Here is a 6,656-nt window from a genome sequence, read left to right as displayed (position 1 = left end):
AATATACGCAGAGGTGAGGTGGTGTTATTTTTAACATTTGGTGTTAGCAGAATAGCAGTAACACAGAAAGGGCACTAATGACATAGCCACAACAGTAAAAGCAGTAGAGTCAAAATGTTCCTGTTGCAAAGGCACTAGACAAGCAAACATCTAATTACCATGTTTTAACAGTATGGAAAACCAGTCAACTTACCAGGAGTTACGTAATATGTCTGCATATTCTGTTTACAAAGGAGGATGCTGCCATTCAAAAGCTTTGGGGTTGTCAGTGGGGATTTTTTACCCTTTCTATCAGGCCAGCCCCATGCTTCTCTGCACTCTGCTGCACATGATGCTGGCAGCCCAGCACTCCTCCCCTCCTCCAAACAGCACTGCTGAGCCAAAATCTGCCTGCTCCCTATGTGCTGCACAGGGCAGCCCTCCAGAGAGTAAGAAAATGGACTGGCAAGGAGGAAATATAGACTCTCTATTCTATTATATTGTTTTTGATTCCATGGCTATCTTCTCATGGAGTGCAGTAGCCTGCTAGCCTGCTGCTAAAATGGGGATAATGAGTCATTATTCTGCCAATAATAATGTGCATCTTTATTTAATTCTCCTCCTGGAACCCTGGTTGCCAGCAGGTGATGCAGATTTCCCAGGGTGGGTGACAAAGAGCCACGGCCAAGCAGCTGGGTCAGTGCTGGGGACCCTTGGAGGGTGTACGTACACCATGCCAGCAAGGTGACAGCACCCAAAAGCCACCTCACACATGGACCTCTTGGAGAGGTTCTGGGGAGGGAACCACCACCCCAGAGGGCTGAGCACAGTGCAGTGCACTGGAGAGAGGTGGGAAGCCCAGGGGCAGGGCTCCAGTACACAGCCATTATACTAATTTGCATAATAAAATACAAAATCGGGGTTTCTGGAATTACCCCTCCCAAGGTGAGAGGTGAAATTACTTGCCCTAGGGTCACCTCTGGAACCCGTGGCAAAGTCCAGCCTCCAGGTAGATTTGTGAAGGGAGAGAGATGAGATCTTCTTCAAATCTTATCCACCTGCACATTATACCTTGAGACTGCAGAGAGAAAATTTTTTTAACTTACAAATCATTTGATACATTTTATCTTGAGGTAAGCAATTCGACAAATTCAGTCTTGAGGCAAGCAAGTCAAATGGCTCACTTTGGTAGCTTTGTGCTTAGATCCATCCTTGAACTTGGTAGTTCCTGAGTTTCTCATTTTATCTGATGCTGAGGGGGTACCCAGTGCAGCTTCATCGTGCTAGCCACAGCTGTGCTGTGCTCCACAAAGGGCACCTGCTCAGTCCCAGCACTGCTGCTAACCTGGCATCTGCATACAAACCCCTGCATGCAATAACAAGTAAAGCACTGCTTGAACCTTAGCACAAAGAAGCAAAAAACCAAAACAATAAATGCATTTTTCACAAGGGCAGAGACAGCAGCCTTTGAATAGGAATTGCTGGATCGGCTTATGACTCAGCTGGCTGCTCCCAGGGCACTTCAGCACACGCTCAGCTTGGGATGGCAACTGAGGCTCTGTTGGCTTTGTTCAATTCAAGATGAAACGTTCACAGAGATGCAGGGTAAAGGTGTGGGACATGGGAGAGGTCTGCAGCACTGGTAGGGCAGGGGGGATGTGTTGCCCACACACCATCCTCCCCCAAGCAAGGCTGTCACCCCAGCACAGGCAGTCCCTCCAGAGGAGGCCGGGCGTGAAGTGGCGGGCGAAGGACAGCTCGTGCTGCTCCCAGGACATGGGGGTGACACGCAGGGGGCTCGCGGGACGCGTTTCACCACTCGGGTCAAGCCCTGCTTGTTGGAGTGGGAGGAGGGAACCAGCCCAGGCGCCAAAATGTCTGTGACTCTGCTTAGATCATAGTTATAATGTTTTCCTGAATACAGATCTACGTAAATAGAAAGAAACCATTCATCTCAGCTGCGAGGACCGGCAGTCTTTGGAGTCATCCTGTCCACTGATATCCAGCCACCTTATATTTTGCCCACTCTTTGATTTCTGCCCTCCTCCCCCCACCAGCACTGTTCCCAGGGCATAGTCTCCATGAAACAGCCTTTTGTTCATAGGTGCCTGGAGCCAACGCGCCTCTTTGACTGGCTGCCTCATTTCACACCGACACCCTTAACTGCTGGTTTCATCTTCCTGGTAGCGATTGTCTCAGATGAAGTTTCAGTATCACTGTTTCTCATCTGCGGCTTGAGAGTCCGATTTTCACCAGCCAAAAGCCAAAAGCCTTGCACTTGTCTGAACTCTGCAATTACCAGTAGGACTCTTGCTTCACAGTACTGCAGCCTCTGGCCATGGGGAACCTTTGGAGCAGGGGCCATTTGGATAAGCCACAGGAGACCTAGAAACAGTGAGGTTTGCTTAAAATGTCCAGTTCTTCCTGCAGTTTCTTTCAAATTCACTGCTGCGACCTCACTCGCTGTGAAGTACAGTTTTGATTACAATATCATTTGAATGCTGCCTGTGGTGGCAGAGTGCCTGTCCTGACCTCTGGAGGGTCTTCCTGTTTTCTATTTTTTTGCTTCTTAATCAAAGAGGAAAGTTGCTAGCCACCCTAGGCTGTAAGTCTGTCGTGGGTCTTCACGTTCACAAGTGCAAAAGAGAGTGTTAAACACAACTATTTTAGGATTTCTTCCTTTCGACGCATATTTGTGCAAGAACTTTATGCAAATCTCCTGGTGCAGCTCAGGATATTCTCCTAGATGCACACTACCTTTGGTTTTCATTATACCATGAGCATACCTCTGACTTCAGCCAGCAGTTTTTAGTAGCTCTTCAGCAAACCCCAAACATTTGCTAATGCCTTCAGCAGTGTGAGGAGCCCACAGCACACACCTCTTCTTAGAAGATGAAGAGCAAGGCATGGTAATACAACAGATCCTATGGGAAAATGGCAAGCCCATCCCACGCCCATAACACTGCTGCACTGGGTAGGTCCATTTCTGATTTCAGGTATCACATTTCAGCTGCAATACATGGGAGTTGGGGCTGGAAAGCCCCTGTCACACCATTGCAATGCTGCAGGTGTGTTCAGGTCCAAATGTAAACTCTGCAGATCAGTAAAACATCCAAAAAATTGGTGCCCATTGCAGTTCTCATGGGAAGCTTGGCATTGGAATAGATCACCTTAACTCCAAGTCCCCTAGAATTTTGCAGCAACTAGGCAAGGCATGTAGGAAAATTCAGAGGCCCAGGACATGCCTGTCTTCCTACAGGCTCTTCTCAGATGGGTATTTGTCCTCTCAAGGAACAGGATGTGATGGGATTAAGACTCATGGTGCTGCTCACTGGCTCTGCTCAAAGGATGGAAGAGGTTTTCAGAAGCATTCAGCCCAAAGCTGGGGAAGCTAACTGGATGTGGTCATGAATCACCCCCAGCACACCACTGTCCTGTGTGTCAGTACAAACCCTAGGAAACACAAGCTTGGCAGTCTGGGCACCATGCTCCAGCACGGGCTATGGCCATGCCTTGGCTTCCTCAAGACACAAAGCATTCTGCTCTTCTGACAGCATCCCAGCTTTTAGGGATAATGCAACTATGGTACTGAGCGGGGGAGAAAAGCTGCCTCTCAGCTTTTGCCCTGCACTAACCAGTGGTAGCTAAACAGATGGCAAATGTCCCACCTTGCCTTGTGGCTCTCCTAGAAAATCCCAACTTGGCTAATCATTGCATAAACTGCAAGAAAACTCTGCATAGCAGAAGAAAATGAGCTCATATTAAAACTATCACACTGCCTTTCTTGGTGAGAAGAATAAAACTTCTGTCTATCGCTCAGATAATTTCAGACACACTGTGCATGAGCTGTTGGGTTCTTCCCCTTCATGCTGTTATCAAGAGTTCAGCAGCCACATCAGCTTTGTCTTCAGCTTGAGTATTTTTCTGTTTCACTTTCTCTGCATCTTATCAAGTACAGACACTGTTCTTTGATAACTCCACAGATAGCTGCTCTTTCTGGACTTTCATTTTCACCATTCATGAAGCATCTTACATGAGTGGATCTCCATATACTTCAGGAAGCTCTGGAAGGGAATATCTGGAGGCAGATGGGGTTTGATTCTCCAGTACCTCATGCTGCCCTTAATGAAAATATAAAGCTTAAAGATCTGGAAAGCAAATGAGGTGTGGGAAAGGAGAAACCATTTTCACAGAATTGCAAATCCCGTCTGCTTTTCATGATGAAGTTGTACGCTGGTGAGCGCTGTGTCTCTAGAAAATAATTCTCATGCAGAAGACACAAGAAGTCTGTAGCAGTCCCAGAAGGCAGCAGTCAGCTGTCCCAGCCCCCCATGCCTTGTTTTAACACTGAGCCTCATGCACAGAGGCAGTGGAGACTGGGCCTCAGGCACCAGGTGTTTTGGGAAAATGATGGTTTTTTAGCACTTAGGATTTTCGCTGCTGCCGTGGTGCCCAGGTGCCCACCCTAGGCAGGTGCCTCCAAAGCAGCTGAGCAGCATCCCTTCTTGTTTCTGAATAATCTCTCGTGTCCATCATCCCAGTGGGGAAAAAGAAAACATGCCACAGACAGCACATGCATTGATTATTTTTTTTTTACCAGACAATATCTTTCCCAGTATTTGTCATATTAAATGCCAGCTTCTCTGCTTTGGGACAGCTAGCTACAGGTATGCAAACCTAAAGAGGCAATTTATTCACGTGTGACCCTCTCTCCCACCCATAGCCAAACAAATTGGTGATGCTTTAACAACAGCTGTATGTGGCAGCTCAGAACACAACCAAGAAAATTACCTGGCACAGCTGCAAGTTGTTCACCGCGCTGACAAACAGTTGCCAAACACTTTCTTCTGCTCTCCAAGCTTAATCATGTTACAGACACTGCTTGGAAACCACATCCTTCTGTTGCAGTATGACTTGTCGCCACTGCTTACGACACACTTTCTGATTAAAAGCATGCATGCCATGTTTTACTGCAGAGAGAAGTCACTGTGGGTGCTCAGAGGATCCCCAGTCTGCACAGAAGATGCTTTGCCTACCAGCTGCAGAAACTCACTTCAGGCACCAGGACCCCCCTTTGCCTTTAGCCAAATGCTATCCTCATCCAATATTGGACTGCTTGGCACCCTTTCTTCGGTGATTTGTCTCACACGTTGCTTGCTCGATAACACATCACTGCTACTTTACTCAAAGGAAATCTACCAATCCTGCCAGGGATGTAAGGGAATAAATTAACTTCTCATAAACTGACTAGAAAGAGGCAAATTCTCTGCCTACCAACAGGAACATGCCTATGAATAGCCACTGTGTAAACACAGATTGCATATTGCAGAATGACATCGAGCGTAGTTACCGCCAGCCATCTCTTCCTGAAATTCAATAGACATTGATATTTATACTCAGCCGTTGAGGTTTAGCATGCTTCAGCACAAATATACATTTATTAATACCACATAACACCGGGCCTTATTGACTCTTATTGAGTCTTATGCCACTCACAGGTATACATTTTCTCCTGGACTGTCATGCTTGAAATAAGTCAAGCCAAGAGTGAATGATCTTTCAACAGAGCATGCAATATATTTAAGGCCACATTTGGAATTATTTTCCTTACTTCCCTTCACCAAAGTGATATTTATCGAGGAGGCTGCATTCTGCTCAGCAGTAGATTAGTACTAATGGTATATGACTCCAGTGGTTATAGCAGATTTGATCTGGACATATATTGACAAAACAGGGAGTGGGAATTCGGCCCAACATTCTCAGAACAGGAGTACTAGAACTGGAGTTATGCCATGGAAGAATTTGGTCCATATTCTTTCTGAAACAAAGGAGCCAAATAATGCAAAAAAGGAAGCTGCTCTGAAGTCTGTTTACAAGAAAATCCATGATCTTCAGTGATTTAGAGTCCAGCTTGAGGAAGGTTAAATTCAAGAGCAATACAACCTGACTAAAATAAGTTATTTCTCCCTGTAAAATGACCTTTTAATAGAAATAAGGACAAATACAATTCTTAAGACATGACCTTGCTGTGGAAATACAATCCTTTAATGTTTTCCATCTTAGACCCTGTGCTGTACAAAAACATCACCTCTAAAGCAGTCTCTGCTTCTACTGTCCAAGTATTCTCATGAAACTTCATCAGTATAAATGCTTCAGTGGCCATAGCAAAGAGTCTGGTCTGTGTGCCTGAGGTTCACTTATACCAGACAGATCTGGAAGTTAGCAGAGCAAGATGCAATGACCCATGTTATTATTCATTTATTTGCTCAAGCAGGAATTGGGCTCTGCCAGCTCAGGAGACCCAGCACTGAAGCAGTGACTGCCAGCGTTTCACCAGCAGAGCAAGGTGCATTGATTACACCCTTTTTTCCTTCCAGAATGACCCTCCCTTTCCCCTCTCCTGACATTACAAACAGAGCTCATATCTACTGCAACACTGGGCTGAAATAGGTCATGGAGTCCTCAAAGAAAAATCTACATGCAGGAGTCATGAATTTCCATGTTTCCAGCAGCCGACAACCAGCAGCCTAGAGGAGGCAGAAGCAGAAAGGAGTTGGCTGATGTTGGTTCAGGGAAACTGCTGCTCCTTTTCTCTTGCTCTGCAGTGCCAGATGGCCAGTCCCATCCTGCTTGCTGCATTTTGGTGTATCACAGCAGGCACTGCCTAGCTGTGCAGG

Source organism: Cinclus cinclus, chromosome 2 (assembly GCF_963662255.1).
Source record: "Cinclus cinclus chromosome 2, bCinCin1.1, whole genome shotgun sequence".
Classification (NCBI taxonomy): Eukaryota; Metazoa; Chordata; class Aves; order Passeriformes; family Cinclidae; genus Cinclus; species Cinclus cinclus.
Note: the sequence above shows the minus strand (reverse complement) of the source record.